Source organism: Ursus maritimus (genome assembly GCF_017311325.1).
Source record: "Ursus maritimus isolate PB19 chromosome X unlocalized genomic scaffold, ASM1731132v1 scaffold_X1, whole genome shotgun sequence".
Lineage (NCBI taxonomy): Eukaryota > Metazoa > Chordata > Mammalia > Carnivora > Ursidae > Ursus > Ursus maritimus.
Genome location: NW_024423319.1, coordinates 32,221,821 through 32,240,664, shown reverse-complemented (window position 1 = coordinate 32,240,664; position 18,844 = coordinate 32,221,821). Strand labels below are relative to the sequence as shown.

Below are 18,844 nucleotides of genomic sequence, written 5' to 3'. Positions count from 1 at the left end.
AAGTTGTTTTGCACGTCACTCTGCTGTTTAATCGTTGGAGTGTACCAAAAGGAAGTCCAGGGGCAGGGACAAGTATCTTTGCCAACAGGCCACATGTGACCTATGATATTTTTACGTGGTTCAATTAAAATGAATTTTTTCTTTTGGAAGAGAGAGGAGGTAGCTTTCAGAGTTATGATATTGAGGTTGGAGGACAATTAACACTTAAACACTTGGGACAGACATCCATGAATTAACTTTTCAACTTGCATAGAAGATTTATTCAGTGTAATGAATATTTGTATGTATTGCTTCAAAAAAAAAGATTATAAAGAGACAAATCAAGCTTATCCTGTCACATCCCTCTGGTACTGAAAATCCTCAAAAAACTAATGATAAATCAAAATAACCACAAAAAGCAAAACACAGAAAAAAACCCAAAAGTAACAACAAATCCAAAAAGTGAACCCTGGCCCACAAGGTACCACTTGACCCAACTGCCTCCTTCTCTATTCTTACCTAGCACCCTTTTTCACACCTCTATAAACATGACTGCCATCTTTCTTTCATCACCAGACCCCATTTCCTTCTTGGGTCTTTACTTTTGGTTTCTCTGCCCTCAGAGTTCCTTCCTCGGTCTCACGCCTAGCTCCAATTATGACCAATTCCTGTCATAATTCCCACTGTTCCCTCCCTACCTGATTTTTCTCAGACTTCACTCTCTATTAAATCATTCCATGTTAATTTTTTCCATAGCTTTTTGTTGAGTAGTTGTTTTATTTGGTGATCATGGTGGTGCGCAGCCAAGGAAGAGGAGACAATTCTTATTCCTCAGGTGTGCAGGTTGACCTCTCATGATAAACCCAAAGCTGGTCAAATCTAACAACAGAAATGCCTTGGAAACATCTGGTTTCTTCAGTGCTGAAGCTGCCATCCATACCACTGCCTTGGTTTCTGAGGTGAGGATAAATGGCAAAAAAAGAAAAAAAAAAAGATTACGAATTTTAGCCAGTCTATTCCTAGGTAGAAACAAAATGGCTGTGACAGTTTCTCAAACTTTCCTTGCTTTTGATCACCTTGACAATTTTGAGGATTGTGGGTATTTTGTAGAATGTCCCTCAACTGGAATTTTTCTGAAGTTTTCCTATTAGATTGGGGTTATAAACTGTGGGGAGGAAGACTCCAGAGGTAAAATGTCATTCTCATCACATCAGATACATGCTATCCAGATGGTTTATCACTGATGATGTTCACCTTGATCACCTGGCTGAGGTAGCATTAGTTTTTTTCCCATTGGACATTTCCTACTGTTTCTGTTGTCCATACTCTGTGAAGCACACGCTTGAAGACTGAGAACCGTGGTCCACCATCTTGAGGGCATAGTTTCTGCATAAATTATTTGGAATTCTTCTTCATGGGAGATTTGTCTCTTCTCCCACATTTATCACATTTTTTAAATTTATTCAGTCATTTATATCAATAGGCTCATGGTTATACTTTTATACCTCTTTACTAGTACTTTGAAAAACTGAACTAGTTTTGGCCACTGAGAGCTCTTCCGGTCGTCTTCTCTGTTGCTTTGACGCACTCCCAACATTCTGATTCTTTGAACATTTCCTTAATTTGTTCACTACAAGATGCTGCTAGCTCGTCTTTTATATTACCTGTCCCGATCCTTGAATAAGCCTCTTTTGTGAGTAACCTTGATTCCCTTTATTGGAGAAGAATACTATAAACCAAATTCCGTGTGCAGGCTATGCTCACTGCTACTGGGGTATCATTGCTTCTACGTTTTGGCAGCTGTTAGAGTAAGGAAATCTATGTAAGTATAAAAATCTGTGTTTGCATACAGCTCTTAATCTTTCCACTATATCTCTATATAGTCTATTATACATATTATATTCATCTATCATGTTTATCATGTAAACGTGAGTTCAGAGTGATGTTTCCCACTCTGCTCGGCTACCACATGATCATTCTAGCCTCCTCCCCTTGCTTGTCTGTAACCTCCCATTCCAATAACAAGACTCCTGGCTCTCACCATTTTCCATCAATTAACTTATACTGCTCAATTCTAGTCTACATCTTATAGCGGTCTCAGAATTGTTAACCGATATTTTAACGGGAAATAGTTTTATCAACTAGCCTACAGTGTTTTTTTTTGTTGTTTAAAGATTTTATTTATTCATTTGACAGAGAGAGAGACAGCCAGTGAGAGAGGGAACACAAGCAGGGGGAGTGGGAGAGGAAGAAGCAGGCTCCCAGCGGAGGAGCCTGATGTGGGGCTCGATCCCAGAACGCCGGGATCACGCCCTGAGCTGAAGGCAGATGCTTAACGACCGAGCTACCCAGACGCCCCTAGCCTACAGTGTTTATATGCACAGTTCCTTTTGCTTTTCTAGTCTCCACTCATTTCCAAAATTACTTATGTCAGCATCTATCCTCCCCTTAGTAAGGTTGTTGCATACACATGTAATATAGAGACTTTTATCATGGTCTGCCTCCCACCCTGGGCTCTCCTGACCTCCTACATTATTTACCTCAAATTTACAGACATTAAGTTCACCCTTTCTGCTGTGAAGTTCTAATGCTTTTGACAAATGCACGGTGTCATGTATCTTTGGATACAGCTCTTTGAACTTGACCATATTAACACCAATGAGACGAGACTATATTGTTTGTTTATGAAAGAGATTTTTTTAAAATGGAGGCTTTCAGTGAACACATGACTTTAAAACATTTTTGGTAGAATTTAGTTTCTTATTATTTCAAATCCTTTATTGTCTCTCACCAGATATTTTTCTCCTGAAAGGAAGGTGAATTATTTAATTCTTAATCTTTTAATAAAATGGTACCTATGAGACAAAACATTTTATCTCTTTAATCTCCTCTGTGTTTGGTCTTTGCATTTTAATATCCCTATGAGCAACACCATATCTTATCAAGCCAGATTTTGTTTGCTTTGTCCTTTTTTTTTATTTTCCTTTGATGCAGCAATAGAAATACATACTAGGAGGCTCAGAAAGGAACTGTAAGAGAGCCTAATGTGAGCAGCTATTGAATGGATTTAAAGTATATTTTACAAAACCAATTGAGCTCTGGATAATTTCCTTTTCCTTCCTGCCTTCTGCCTGCCTGATTCTAGCCTAGCAGAGCATCTCTGAGTAAGTTACGTATGAGAATAATTAAAAGTCAATTTGCACTCAGCCAAACATAATAACAACAAATACGTTGACACGGTGGTTTTTAAAGTGTGGCCCCGGGAGGTACACTTAGCTGGCTCAACTGGAAGAGCCTGCGACTGTTGATCTTGGGGTCGGGAGTTTGAGCCCCACGTGCAGTGCAGAGTTTACATATGTACACAGAGATAAAAAATAAAAGTGTGGGGGCGCCTGGGTGGCTCAGTCGTTAAGCGTCTGCCTTCGGCTCAGGGCGTGATCCCAGCGGTCTGGGATCGAGCCCCACATCGGGCTCCCTGCTCTGCTGGGAGCCTGCTTCTTCCTCTCCCACTCCCCCTGCTTGTGTTCCCTCTCTCGCTGGCTGTCTCTCTCTCTCTCTCTGTTAAATAAATAAAATCTTAAAAAAAATAAATAAAAGCGTGGCCCCAGGGAACTTATTGAAAATAAAAATTCTCATGCCTTGTCCTTTACTTCTTAAACCAGAATCTATCTCTGGAAGTAGAGCCCAGTAATCTCTGTTTTAACAATTCCTCCAGGTTTCACGTAATTTTCAGAATCACCGGGACTGGGGAAATTATTAAAGAGCAACTGTCTTTCACTATGAAAATCCTTTTCTCTTTTTCTTCACTTGAAATGCAATTGTTAGCCAAACAGTAAAATACCCACCTTTTGATTACATCATCATTTATTTAGAAGTGGATAAAAAAAGGCCTCTACCAAATAGGGGAGATAGGGACTCATTTTATGCCTCTGCAATGAGGGAAACAGTAGTAGGAGGAAAGTACGCACGTGGCCCCGGTACATGAGGAACTAGGTACCAAGGATCACGATCTTCTTTCCACAATCGGCTATTCTGCTTAAAAAGCAAATCTGTGTGGTCTAATGTGATTTTAATCTCCTTAAGGAACAGAAAGAAGACTTGAGACTTGTGGGGTAGCTCTCTTATACCCTGTGTAGAGATAATCTGGTAAAGCCAGTCGGTAGAGAAAGGAAAATGAAAAGGTCAAATAGAAGCAACGATGAAAAAGCATGAGTCCAGAAGAAAGTAGAGAGATGAACACACGGGATGAATAGTTTTCAATTCCTGTTTCCACTACCTCATGAAAGTACTTTGATTGATCGATTTGAGAGAGTGCGCGCGCGTGTGCTAGTGGGGGCAGGGGCAGAAGGGGAAGGAGAGAGACTCCCAAGTAGACTTACGCAGAGCATGACAAGGGGCTCGATCCCACGACCCTGAGATCATGACCTGAGCCCAAACCAAGAGTCAGATGCTTAACTGACTGAGCCACCCAGGTGCCCCAAGAAGTACTTTATAGCGAAATCCTGCATTTCCTTACGAGAGTGTGAATTTCTGTTGCGTACCAACTGACCAGCCCTGAGCATTTGATTCTTTTCTACCTAAATTTTTGTTCCACACCTTCTCAAACTCTTATGGCTTCTGCTTATTTTGAATATGCTATAACGACAGCTGGGAAACTCCTTAGAGTAAATGGGACTACTACATTATGATAAAAAAATTGGAAGTAATTTCTTATAAGCAGGACATGATATATCAGAGCTAATAAAGAAGAAATGCATCTTCTCCCCTGGGTCGTTTTACATGAAACACTCCTCAGTAGAGTTTTGTGCCGATGTTCCATGAGTAATAGTTACCCCCTTATATTGTTGTAAATTCACTAAGAAACTGAATTGTAAAGGGACGCCTGGGCGGCTCAGTCGGTTAAGCGTCTGACTTTGGCTCAGGTCGTGATCTCAGGGTCCTGGGATCGAGTCCCACATCGGGCTCCCTGCTCAGCGGGGAGTCTGCTGGAGATTCTTTCTCCCTCTCCCTCTGCCCCAACCCCCGCTCATGCTCTGTCTCTCTCTCAAATAGATAAGTAAAATCTTAAAAAAAACAATTGAATGATAAAATTAAAGAAAACAACATTCCAAACTGTTCAGTACAGAGTAAGAAATAAATTGTAGTGAAAGATCAGAGGCCACCCTGCATTACTTTGCTTTTGTCACCCCAGGCTTGAAATGGGCCCTGAGTCTCTTCTGAGTAACAGTCTTATAAACACGATCCCCCCTGTCAATACTAAGTAAACAGCAATAGTTAAGAAATTAACCTCACAGGGTGAGCCAGCAAAGTTAGATACATTTCCACGTTGCGGTTCCCTTACTACCTGTCCCTAAGGCCTCTGGGAGCTCGTATTTCACTAGCGTGTGACATACAAAAAGCACTTCTTCTGTGGAAATTTATGCACCTTAGGTCCAAGGCTTGGCGAGTGGATCGTGGACCGGACTTCAACTCCCTTGACTGGGCACCATGTACACGGCACAAATGGTACAGCCCTGCCTGGTGACCACACACATCTTTGCACATAGTTTGCACACGACACACAGTAGGTAACACGTACACCAACAGAATCAAAAGAACACTTAGATTGAACTAAATTGCCGGCTGTGCCTTCACAATGTATGGTAGCTTTTCATTTCCTCTGGCCTTTAAGCCCCAAAGCCTCTCTCCGCGAAAGAGACACAGCCAAATGTACTTTGATTTGAATACCCACTGGTACCTGAGAGCTGTGCTCTGTTACTTGGCAGCTCTTAAGCCTTGGAGAAGTTCCTCAGTTAAATTAGCTTCCTCATTTGTAAAAGAGTCATGATATTTACGAAGCCTGCTGTGAAGATTAAAGAAAAGTATGTTTGCAATGCATCTAAAAGAGTATATGGCATTGTTGGGGCGCCTGGGCGGTGTAATCGGTTAAGCGTCCAACTCTCGGTTTCGGCTCAGGTCAGGGTCTCACGGTTGTGGGATCGAGCCCCACACGGTGGGCTCCACGCTCAGCATGGAGTCTGCTCGAGCTTCTCTCTCTTCCTCTCCCTCTGCCCCTCCCCCCACTCACACATGTGCTCTCTCTCTCAAATAAATATATACAAATCTTTAAAAAGTATTTGGCATTGCAGACTATCCATACGTGCTATTTGCTTTCACTGTGTTTCTCTTTTAGCCTGCTTTCTCCACTCATTTGGACGGCTGGTTTTCTCTGGAAAGTATAGAACCTAAAACTCTGTTAAATGTTGCTCTCTTCGCCAGGTAATAATTATCATCATAATAAGAGTTTACAATTATTAAGTGCTTCTCGTATCTAGGAACTATTCCATTTATTAAGTGCTCATTGTATCTAGGAACTATTCCATACCCTTCCATGTCTTATTTCACGTAATGCTTACAACAGCTTTATGCGGTAGGGACTGATATGGTCACCAGTTTACATTAGATGAAATAAATCTAAGGGAGGCCAATGTGCTTAACCTGAATTGCACCAAACTACTGGCGGAGTTGAAATCAGCATGCAGGGGCTCCCACTTGAGAGGCCTCATTCTTAACTACTCAAATTATACTATCTCCCAGGGCATCTCTGGTTGATCACAAGTGAATATTTATCCTTGTTAACATGCACATCTGTCATCTGAAATTTCTCTGCTTTGTAATCAAAGAGAGCATGACACTATGTAAAGAATGCAGTCCCCGAATTGATCGTGGTTTCTTAGGAGAAGGGGCACACTGTTGTGGTTGAGAAGCTGGGTTCTGGCTTTTGAGTGCTTGAGTTTGAATCTCCTTTTAGATGCATTGCAAACGTACCTCCCTTTCTTCAAGTGTTAAATGGAAGTAAAAAAAAAAATCTAATTTTTTGCTGAGGATTAAATATGGTAATGCATGTTCAAGCACTTTGCTGAGTTCTTAATGTATGCAGGCCCTAGTCAAAGTTTATACAGTTGTCTGCACATTTCCATTTAGGACCCAGCCACCATAGTTCAGGTTGGAGTATGTACCCTAAAGTATGTCCTATCTTAGGAATTCTTGTTATAAGAAAAGTGAATACAGCAAAACCAATAATTGGGGTGATTACATTGTATTCAATTACTTTTTGCTCTCAGAAAAAAAGTAATACTTCTGGGTATTTTTCAAACAGGTGATGCACTCTTCTCATATATGTAAAAAATGATTTATAAAACTTCAAACTAGGGGCTCCTGGCTGGCTCAGTTGGAAGAGCATGTGACACTTGATCTCAGGGTTGTGAGTTTGAGCCCTATGTTCGGTGTAGAGATGACTTAAAAATAAAATCTTAAAGAAAACCACTTCAAACTAAACACGATTTCAGGAAAAAGTGGATTGATATATTGTTTATTTTTTTAATGTAAGCTCTATACACAACGTGGGGCTTGAACTCAAGCCCCTGATATCAAAAGTCGCATGCTCTACGAACTGAGCCAGCCAGGGGCCCCACAAACCTCAGTGGTTTAAGACAACAAGCATTTATTTTCTCACAGTTTCTATGGCTCAGTAATCTGGGCCTGACTTCCCTGGGTACCTCTGCTTGAGGGTAACATCACTCAAAAGAGGGAGGAATTGCTTTCAAGCTCACTCACTCAACATTTGGCAGACCTCGAAAGACCGACTGTGAAGCTCCCTTGTGTGGTGTTCAGCAAGCCTAGGTTCCTCTTTAGGCCACTGCCCAGAGATCTCAGTTCCATGCTACTTGGGCCTCTCCACAGAGCTCCTGAGAATATGGTAGCTGGTTCCGCCAGAGCAATGGCTCCAAGAGAGACAGAGTGAGAGAAAAGATGGAAGCCAGAGTCATTTTGTTAACCTTGGGAAGCGGCTTTCTATGAAGTTTACCACTTGAACTGTATTTTCTTTGTCAGAAGCAAGTCGCTGGTTCCACTCCACACTCAAGGAGAAAGGATTACACGAGGACATTAATCTCGGAAGGCAGGGGCCTTCGGGGCCATTTTGGAGACTGTCTTCCACAACCGAAGTGGAGCAAAGCAAAAGATAGCTACTCATCCATTTTGTCAAATCCGAATTATTAGTTAAGGGTCAGTTTTTAAAATGTTATTTTGAACATTACTAATAGCATTTCCTTCTCCATGCTTAAGTATAACTTTCATTACTATGCCTCCTTTAAAATCATTTTCCTTTCAATACTTAGTGTAACTTAACCATGGGTACCCGTATTCTTTTTTATTAGCTTTCCACACGTTTTCCACCAAAAACGTTCGGGAAGAACACAGACCGCATTAAATCAAGAGCGTAATTATTTTGATTGCCTCACGTGGGATACATATGTCTGAGCAAGTGAGTCTTTTCTGTGAAGGGGATTTAATTAAAAGATCATGACATCAGTACTAAGATGGGGGTCAAGTTTTAACATTACTAGGAGACTCTAGATTAGAACAACAGAAACATATCCGGAAATGACTACGGATGTCAGCTGAATAGCCTACATGATACTTGAAGGTCTTCTAGGATGCCTATATGCACTGAAAAAATTGTCAAAATGTGCCAGAAACATTTATAGTTGCTTTCATTTTTGAACACTAACAGTAGTAACGTTAGAAACCGGCAGAGTTTGAACATTAATATACACTTCTGTGAGTTTAAGAAGTTATTTATGATTTTTGCTCACCTTTCCACATGCCTCCGTGGGAAATAATTTATATTCTATTATGGAAATGGGAAAGTTTAATGGCCTTATAATATGCTGCATTTTGTAAATCTCTATTTCAGTCTTCAAATAGAGCTCTCATCAGTGGCATTTGGGAATGTCAAGAACATTCTGTGGCCTGTTATATATATGTATTCAATTCACCTGACTTTGTGTATAACTCTGGCTCCATAGACAAAGTTCAGAATAAACCCAGAGTTTATCTCATTCTTCTCATGTGTATCAACCCAACTGCAATTTTTGATCACTGACCTTCTTCTCACTGATGCTACAATGGCACAAATACAATGCGGAGGATTGGGTTTATTTTAAAGACAGGCCAATTTGATTTTAACGTATCCCATAGGCAACAAAGTAGAAAGTAAGTGTAGTCCCTTTTCGTGGTCTGCTCTTTTTCCAAAAGTTCTCGTTCTAGCCTATCTTTGTATTTTCAAGACAGATCTATATACATCTACAAGCAACTGTATACATCCATCTCCCTAACTCAGTGTATCTTCTAGATCTTTTTTTTATAATAATATCTTTTTATTATGTTAGTCACCATACAGTACATCCCTGGTTTTTGATGTAAAGTTCGATGATTCATTAGTTGCGTATAACACCCAGTGCACCATGCAATACGTGCCCTCCCCACCACCCATCACAGACTGAGGGCTTCAGAGGGGAGGAGGGTGGGGGAATGGGATGGGCTGGTGATGGGTAGTATCTTCTAGATCTTACATATGTGCCCGACTGCTGTCATGACGTGGCTTGTTGTGTTACATCTGCTTAACAATATATCTTCGGTAACTTTTCACGGCAGTATAAATAAAATGTTATAATCCAGTTTAATAGCTGTAGGGTATTCTCTCGTATAGTTGGACCATGATTGATTTATCCAGTCTGATACTGATGAACTTTCATACTGTTGCCAACTTTTCCCTACTAACACAATGCCACTGAAAGTTCTCTCTTTGCCGGCTTATGAGACTTTGTATGACAGATTCCATTGGGTCAAACGATACATGAGTTATAAATCTTTACAGATGGCCAAATTGTCCTCTAAAATGTTTGCGTTGACTTATAAAGGTGTGAATTAGCTCTGTAGAATTGTCACAATTATATAAACTACTTATTGTGCTCTATAAAGGAAAAACAAACATTTCTGATCCTGGAACAGTAACATATCTGACTAATACTGTGAAGAGGAACTTACTGCTTCCCTTGCTTGGCCTCATTCTGAATTTTTGAATTGTGGCCCAAGTGTGGGTAATTTCACATCAGTTCTGATCCTACCCTGATTTTCAGCAGGCAAATTTTGTTGTTTCAATTAAGAAATTTTATCTCACGAGGAGTTATTTTTAAATTAAACCCTTAAATTGTGTCCTCAGTGATAAGGATACGTTTCTTCATAAGATTTAATGTTCTACCACAGAAACCAGACTTAGCCTTAGAAAACATTAACAACGGAAGATTAGAGCAACAGGGGACAGAGGCAGGATGATAAACTATGGGCTCCCAGACCTCATGCCCGACAGAAACAACTATTTAACAACTACTCGTGGATGGAAATAGTTCCAGGGGAGCCCCAAAGTACAAAGAAGTGGCTCCACCAACAAAGTGGATCTCAAACTCCAAGAAGGAAGCACAGAGAAGTATAGGAAGCATTTTCCCCGTGTCACCCCACCTTCCCAGGCCGACACAGCTTGGTGGCAAAGAGAATTCCCTTGGCTATGGCTTCCCACCGTGGGTCAAACGGAGAACAGCAGCCCTCACCATTAAGGACCCCAGCAGTTTAAGTCACCATCACAGAAACTCACGACCTCTAACCACTGATGAGCCTCAGACTCTTGGCCACTGTGGATGCTGATGGACCCACACAGAGTCTGTACCATAGCCAGAGCCACTGCAGCATCCTTCTGGAGCAAGGATCAACCCCGGCCACGATGCCACCGTGGGCAAGCCTGTGCTCTGGTATCACCGTTGTCTATGCAGCTATAACCCTGTCTTGGTATTGGTGCTGTGTGTAGGCCTATAGTTCAACCCTGCAGTCATTCCACGTCTACCCCACTGAACCGGCATCTCCACGTGCACCTGTAACTGGCATCCCCATGTGTCCCTTTACCCAGCACTACCTCTGTGCCACCATGCACCCAAATCAGGCGGCAACGTCCCGCTCACCTGCAGGTTAGTCTCAGAAAGGCAGTAAAAGATGACTGTTCCTTCAAATGTGAAGATACCAACTCAAAACTATAAGGAGTATGAAAAACCAAGGCAACAACATGCCACCAAAGGAACAAAATAAGCTTCCAGTAACTAACCCAAAGAAATAAACATCTGTGAATTGCCTGACAAATACAAAATAATGATTTTAAAGAAACTCCGTGAACTATAAGAGAACAAGGATAAAGATATCAACAGAAACACAGGAACAAAACAAATTCAATAATGAGATAGAAAACATACAAAAAACCCAAACCAATTCTCAGGGTGAAAAATGGAGAACATACAAAAATAAAAACAAAACGTCAACAGCAGATTTGATCAATCAGAAAGAAAGAATCATTGAATTTGAAAACAATTCATTTGAGATCAGGGAGGACAGTGGACAACAAAGCTTCTGGCAGACATGTAACAGCAAGGTCCCTAAGCTAAGCAAGTGCCAGGGAGGCAACATCAGGACTTTGCATGGGGCAGGGCAGCCCGGGCTTTGCCCTCCCTCTGGCTGCTAGAAGGCTAGCCATGAGCCATCACGTAGCACCACAGGCCCCAGGAGATCTTTCTCCTCCCCTTCAGCCTGAGCTGGGAGACAACTGGTCACCCAGATGGTTAGAGGGGGTGAGTTTTTGGAATTACCTTCTATTAAGAATCACCAATGCCATATGCAGGCATGCTGTGCTCTCACTGCAAGGGATCATGCTAAGGACTTGAATGGGTGATTTTATCACTAAAGATTAGATGAACTCTGTCCTCTCCCCATTAACTTTGTATAAACAAGGTCCTGGACTTTACCTGAATGCTGCAAAATTAATGGTTCAGACAGATTTATGATAAACTGATTTAAACTTCTATAAGAAGAAAAATGAAGACCAATTATTTCAAAATGAACATGAAGTCTCACCTTCTAATGTGCTTTCTCATTAGTTCCTTCCACAGTAAGGTGTTAAAGCTGTGATTGACATTATTCTCATAATGAATCCACATAGGACACTGTGTAGTGGGTACAAAGGGAGAAGAAGACATTTTCAAATTTAAGAACTTCATTATCAGTATAACCTTCCCTAGTTGAATGTTCTTTTCTTGTTCCATGAGGTCAAAAGACAAATCAACGCAGATATTCAGATTCTAGGATTTTAAAATGTAGAGTAACGCACGGAAAGTCTTGCATAAAGTTGCGTATATATTGTGTATATATCTCAAATTCAAATTTATGGCTTTGATTTATCTTCTAAAGAAAAGGGAGTAACACAAATTAATACTTAGTTATAACCACAAAAAGATGACTGTAGGCATTGGTTTTAAGTGTCATTTTGTACCATTTCCCTATGTTCTCTATACTACACCACTCAACCCCGAAAATCATTGACCTGCTCGTTAAAAAAAAAAAAGTTAAAATAAGAAAACTTGACATCATGTACCTATTTTTCATTGATCAAATCACATAAATGGAAGATAAAATCCAACAGAATGGAATACAAATTCCTTGTGTAGTGGTACTAAAAGGTAGAAACGCACATTGAACAGTTATCAGATTGTTCCCTGTATTGAACTGTATACAATTTGAAACACTGAATAAAGTGTTAATACATTAATGAATTAATTGTGATGAACATTATCAAGCATTCTTTTCAGGTTTAAAAACTGTCGTGTAAAACATTTACACAAAGCACCACGCTATATAAATGCGATCAAATAATTTAGCTAGTGTAAACAAATATTAAGTTATATGTCAAGTTTTGATTTCAATTTGAGATTAAAATAAAGCATTTTGCAAGCAACAAAGATAATTCGTTAATTTGAAAATTTCTTAAGAGCTGGAATAGTTTGAGGTTTATTATTTCTGTTTTTTTTTTTTTAAGATTTTATTTATTTTTTTGACAGAGATAGAGACAGCCAGTGAGAGAGGGAACATAAGCAGGGGGAGTGGGAGAGGAAGAAGCAGACTCCTAGCGGAGGAGCCTGATGTGGGGCTCGATCCCAGAATGCCGGGATCACGCCCTGAGCCAAAGGCAGACGCTTAACCACTGTGCCACCCAGGCGCCCCTATTATTTCTATGTTTTATCTTCATATACATTGTGAATTCATGGACAATTATAAAACAAAGAATTTGGTTGAAAAACTGATCAACATGTATGTTTTTCAGAATTCAAAATATACATAATTTCATTATTTATAATCATTATTTTTTTAAAGTAATCTCTAACCCCAACATGGGGCTCGAACTCAAAACCCCAAGATTAAGATATATGCTCCACAGATGAAGCTAGCCAGGTGCACTGATCATTACTATTCAACAATGTTTGTAGATGCAGTGACATGGAACATTATCATTTATATCTCTTATTGGAAACACACACTTTTTTTGGTTGTAATTTATTTACGTATACCTCAAACTAATATGACACTGTATGCTACCTGCACTGGAATTAAAATATTAGTTTCAGGTGTACAATATAGTGATTCAGTAGTTCCATATATTACTCAGTGCTCATCAATCTAAGTGTTTACTTAATCCCCTTCACCTATTTCACCCATCCCCCACTCACTTCCCCTCTAGTAACCCTCTGTTCTCTATGGTTAAAAATCTATTTCTCAGGTTTGCCTTTTTCTTTGCCCATTTTTCCCTTTTGTTACTTCAGTTCCACATATGAGTGAAATCATGGTATTTGTCTTTTTCTAACTAACTTCTTTTGCTTAGCATTATACTCTCTAGATCCATCCAAGTCACTGCAAATGGCAAATTTTCATTCTTTGTAATGGCTGCATAATATTCCATGGTGTGTATATATGTGTGACACATACCATTTCTTCATCCATTCATCTATTGATGGACACTGGGGCTGCTACCATATGTTGACTATGGTGAATACTGCTGCAATAAACATATAGGTGTGCATGTGTATCTTTAGTGTTTTTGTATTCTTTGGATAAACACCCAGTACTGAAATGCCTGGATCGTTAAGGTAGTTCTATCTTTAACTTTTTGGGGAACCTCCATCCTCTTCCACAGTGGCTGAACCAGTCCGCTTTCCACCAGTAGCTCACAAAGATACCTTTTTCCCCACATCCTCGCCAACACTTGTTGTTTGAGTTTTTTATTTTAGCCATTCTAACAGGTGTGCGGTGGTATGTCATTGTGGTTTTGATTTACATTTCCCTAATGACGAGTGATGTTGAGCATCTTTTCATGTGTCTGTTGGCCATCGGTATGTCCTAATGTCTGTTCAGGTCTTTTGCCCATTTTTTAAATTGGGTTATGTATTTGTATGTGTTGAAATGTATTAGTTCTTCATATATTTTGGATACTAACCTTTTATCAGATGTATCATTTGTAAATATCTTCTCCTATTCATTTGGTTGTCTTGTGGTTTTCTTGGTTGTTTCCTTTACCGTGCAGAAGCTTTTTATTTTGATGTAGTCCCAACAGTTTATTTTTGCTTTTGTTTCCCTTGCCACAGGAGACATATCTAGAAAAATATCACTATGTCAGATGTCAGAGAAATTACTGCCTGTGTTCTCTTCTAGGATTTTTGTGGTTTCAGGTCTCACATTTAGGTCCTTAATCCATTTTGAGTTTGTTTTTGTGAATGGTGTAAGAAAGTGGTCCGGTTCACTCTTTTGCATGTTGCTGTCCAGGTTTCGCAACACTGTTTGTTGAAGAGACTGTCTTTTTTTCATTTCCTATTCTTGCCTCCTTTGTTGAAGCTTAATTGACCATATGATCATTGGTTTATTTCTGGGCTATCTATTCTGTTCCATTGATCTCTGTGTCTATTTTACTGCCAAGCACCATACGGTGTTGATTAGTATAGCTCTGTAATATAACTTGAAGTCTGGAATTGTAAGACCTACAGTTCTATTCTTCTTTATCGGACTCCTTTGGCTTTTCAGGGTCTTTGTGATTTCACACAAACTTTAGGATTTTTTGGTTCTAGTTCTGTGAAAAATGCTGTTGATTTTTTGATAGGGAGTGCATTAAATCTGTCGATTGCTTGGTTAGTATAACATTTAAAAATATTTGGTGTTGCAATGCATGAGCATGGAATGTCTTTCCATTTCTTTGTGTCATCTTCAGTTACTTTCATCAGTGTTTTAGGGTTTTCAGAGTACAGGTCTTTCACCTCGTTGGTTAGGTTCATTCCTAGATATCTTATTATCTTTGGTACAACTGAAATGGGATACTTTTCCTTAAATTCACTTTCTGCTGCTATATTATTAGTGTATAGAAATGCAATGAATTTCTGTACATTGATTTTCTATCCTGTGGCTTTACTGAATTCACTCACCAGTTCTATTAGTCTTTCAGTGGACTCTTAAGGGCTCTCTAGATGCAGATAATGAAGGTTTCACTTCTTCCTTACCAATTTGGAGGCCTTTTATTTCTTTTTGTTATCTGATTGCTGTGGCTAGGACTTCCAGTACTATGTTGAATACAAATGGTGAGAGTGGACATATCTATCTTATTCTTGAACTTGGCAGAAAAGCTCTCGTTTTTTTTCCCCTTTGAGGATGATACTAGATGTGGGTCTTTGATATCCGGCCTTAATGATGATGCACAATGTTTCCTCTAAGCCCGCTCTGGTAAGGGTTTTTATCCTTTCTCTTGTTGATGTGATGCATCATACTGATTGATTTCTGAATATAGAACCACACTTGCATGCCTAGAATAAATCTCACTTGATCATGGTGAATGATTTTTTAATGTATCGTTAGATTCGTTTTGTTAGTATTTTTCTGAGGAGTTTTACATCTACGTTCATCAGAGATATTGGCCTGTAGTTCTCCTTTTTTGTGTGTGGTGTCTTTATCTGGTTTTGGTATCAGGGTAATGATGGCCTCATTAAATTAATTTGGAAATTTTCCTTCCTCTTCTATTGCTTAGGAAGGTTTGAGAAAAATATGTATTAACTCTTCTTTAAATGTGTGGTAAAAATTCACCTGTGAAGCTGTCTGGTCCTGGACTTTGATCGTTGGGAGGTTTTTCTTTTGTTTTTGTTTTACTGATCTAATTTCATAGCTGGTAATCGGTCCGTTCAAATTTTCTACTTCTTCCCACTTCAGTCTTGGTAATTTACGTGTCTCTAGGAATTTATCCATTCAAGGGTGTCCAATTTTTGCCATATAACTTTTCATAATATTCTTGTACAATTGTTTGTATTTTTGTGGTGTTGGTTGTTATTTTTCCTCTTTCATTTGTGATTTCGTTTGAGTCCTCTCTCTCTCTCTCTCTCTTTTTATGAGTCTACCTAGAGATCTATCAATTTTCTTGGTCTTTTCAGTGAACCAGCTCTTGGTTTGATTGATGTGTTCCAATATTTTTTTTAGTTTCTCTCTCTCTTTTTTTAATTTAAGTAATCTCTACACCCAACACGGGGCTTGAACCCCCAGCTCTGAGATAGAGTAGCATGCTCTGCAAACTGAGCCAGCCAGGCACCCCTGATTTTTTAGTTTCTAGGTCATTTATTTCTGCTCTAATCTTTATTATTTCCTTCCTTCCGCTAGTTTTGGGTTTTGTTTGTTGTTCTTTTCCTAGCTCCTTTACGTGTAAGTTTAGGTTGTTTGAGATTTTTCTTTTATCTTGAGGGAGGCCTGTGTTGCTATAAACTTCCCTCTTTGAACTGCTTTTGCGGCATCCTGAAGATTTTGGACCATTGTGTTTTCATTTTTATTTTTCTCCGTGTATCTTTAAATTTCTTGTTTGATTTCTTGGGTTAACACATCCATTGTTTAGTAGCATATTATTAAACCTCCACGTATTCGTGCTCTCTCCAGACTTTTTTCTTGTGGTTGATTTTGACTTTCACAGGACTGTGGCCAGAAAACATGCATGGTAGGACTTCAAGGTTTTCAAATTTCTTGATACTTGTTTTCTGGCCTAATATGTGCTCTATTCTGGAGAATATGCAGTTGAAAAGAATGTGTATTTTTCTGTGTTAGGAAGGAATGTCCTGAATATATCTGTTAAATCGATCTAGTCCAACTGTTTCTTTCTTTCTTTCTTTTTTTAAAAGATTTTATTTATTTATTTGACAGAGAGAGACAGCCAGCGAGAGAGGGAACAGAAGCAGGGGGAGTGGGAGAGGAAGAAGCAGACTCCTAGCGGAGGAGCCTGATGTGGGGTTCGATCCCACAATGCTGGGATCATGCCCTGAGCCAAAGGCAGACACTTAACCGCTGTGCCACCCAGGCGCCCCCAACTGTTTCTTTATTGACTTTCCGTTTGGATGATCAGCCCATTGATGTAAGTGGGGTGATAAAGTCCCCTATAATTATTGTATTACTATCGATTAGTTCCTTTATGTTATGTACCATATTGGGTACACTACAGGACTTCTTTTCATAAGGCCATTACTTTCAAGTGCAGGAGATGTAGTTGACTTTTCTAACACAAAAAACCAGACACAGTGTTAGACAAAATGAGGAGACACAGGAATATGTCCCAAATGAAAGAATAGGACAAAACCGTAGCAAGAGACCTAAGCTAACCAGATATAACTAATATGCCTGATCGAGAATTTAAAGTACTTATCATAAAGATACTCACTGGACTTGAGAAAAAGAGTGGAGGACAGCTGTAAGCCCCTTAACAAAGATATAAAAAAGAACCAATCAGATGAAGAACACAATAAGTGTAATTAAAAAATACACTAGATAGAATGACTAGCAGGCTAGAGGATGCAAAACAAATTAGTGACCGGGAGGACAGAATAACGTAAAGTAATCGAGCTGAACAGGTGAGGGAAAAATTTATGCAGAATGAGAATAGATGTAGGGAACTCAGGAACACCATCAAGCAAAATCATATTCACATTATAGGGCTCTCAGAAGAGGAAGAGACAGAAAGGGGGCAGAAAATTTATTTGAAGACATAATAGCAGAAAACTTCACTCACCAGGAGAAGGAAGTAGATATCCAGATCCAGGAGGCACAGAGATCTCTCAATAAAATCAAGCCATGATGGTCCACATACAAAGACACGTAGTAATTAAAATGGCAAAAAGTAGTGATGCAGAGGGAATTTGAAAAGCAGCAAGAGAAAATAGTTACATACAAGGGAAACCCCATAAGGCTATCTGCTGATATTTTAGCAGAAATGGTGTAGGCCAGAAGAGACTGACATGATACATTTGAAGTGCTGAGAGGAAAAAAATCTAGAGCCAAGAATACTCCATCCAGAAAGGCTGTCGCTCAGAATATAAGGAGAAATAAACAAAAGGTAAAGGAATTTATCATCACTAAACCAGCCCTACAAAAAATGCTAAAGGGGACCCTGAATGGACAGGAAAGGCTGTAAGAAAACTAGAAAGAACAAAAGCAGGTAAAAATAAGTATATCTATAAAAGTCAGTCGAGGGACTCACAAAACAAAAGGATATAAAGTATGATATCATATACCTAAAACACGGGGCTGAAAGGAGGAGTAAAGAATGGGTTCAAACATGATCAACTAGGAACTTAATACAGACTGCGACTGCAGATGACGTTTACAACTACAAGGGCAAACACAAATCAAAACCCAGGAATGGATATGCAAAAGATAAAGAAACTGGAATCCATGTATATCACTAAACAAAGCCAGCAACGTGTGAGAGAACAGAGCAAGAGAAGGATTAGAGAAGAACTAAAAACACAACCCCAAGTAGCAAAATAGCATTAAATACATACCTATCAATCAGGACATTGCATAGAAAGGTACTAATCATTCCAAAAGACATAGGGTGATGGAATGGAAAAAAAAAAAAAAACCCGGCTATTTGCTGCCTACAAGAGACTCACTCCAGACCTAAAGACACCTGCAGATTGAAAGTGAGGTAATGGAAAAATATTTTTCATGCAAATGGGTATGAGAAGAAAGCCAGGGTAGCAATACTCATACTGGACAAAATAGACACTTTTATATATATATATAGCATATTTATATAAGTATATATTTATTTATATATTATATATATTATATGATATTTATATATTATATATATTTATATAAATAT

At 39.3% G+C, this 18,844-nt stretch overlaps 1 long non-coding RNA gene across 1 annotated transcript in view; it reads right to left on the bottom strand.

The window, feature by feature from the left end:
• Positions 1–300: 300 nt before the first annotated feature.
• The window catches only part of LOC103677710, a 330,990-nt gene continuing 312,446 nt past the window's right edge, over positions 301–18,844 (bottom strand). The window contains exons 5-6 of the long non-coding RNA XR_572499.2: positions 11,755–11,843; positions 301–933 (exon numbers count right to left, since the gene is read on the bottom strand). This is a non-coding gene — a long non-coding RNA (uncharacterized LOC103677710). The remainder of the gene's footprint in view (positions 934–11,754; positions 11,844–18,844) is intronic.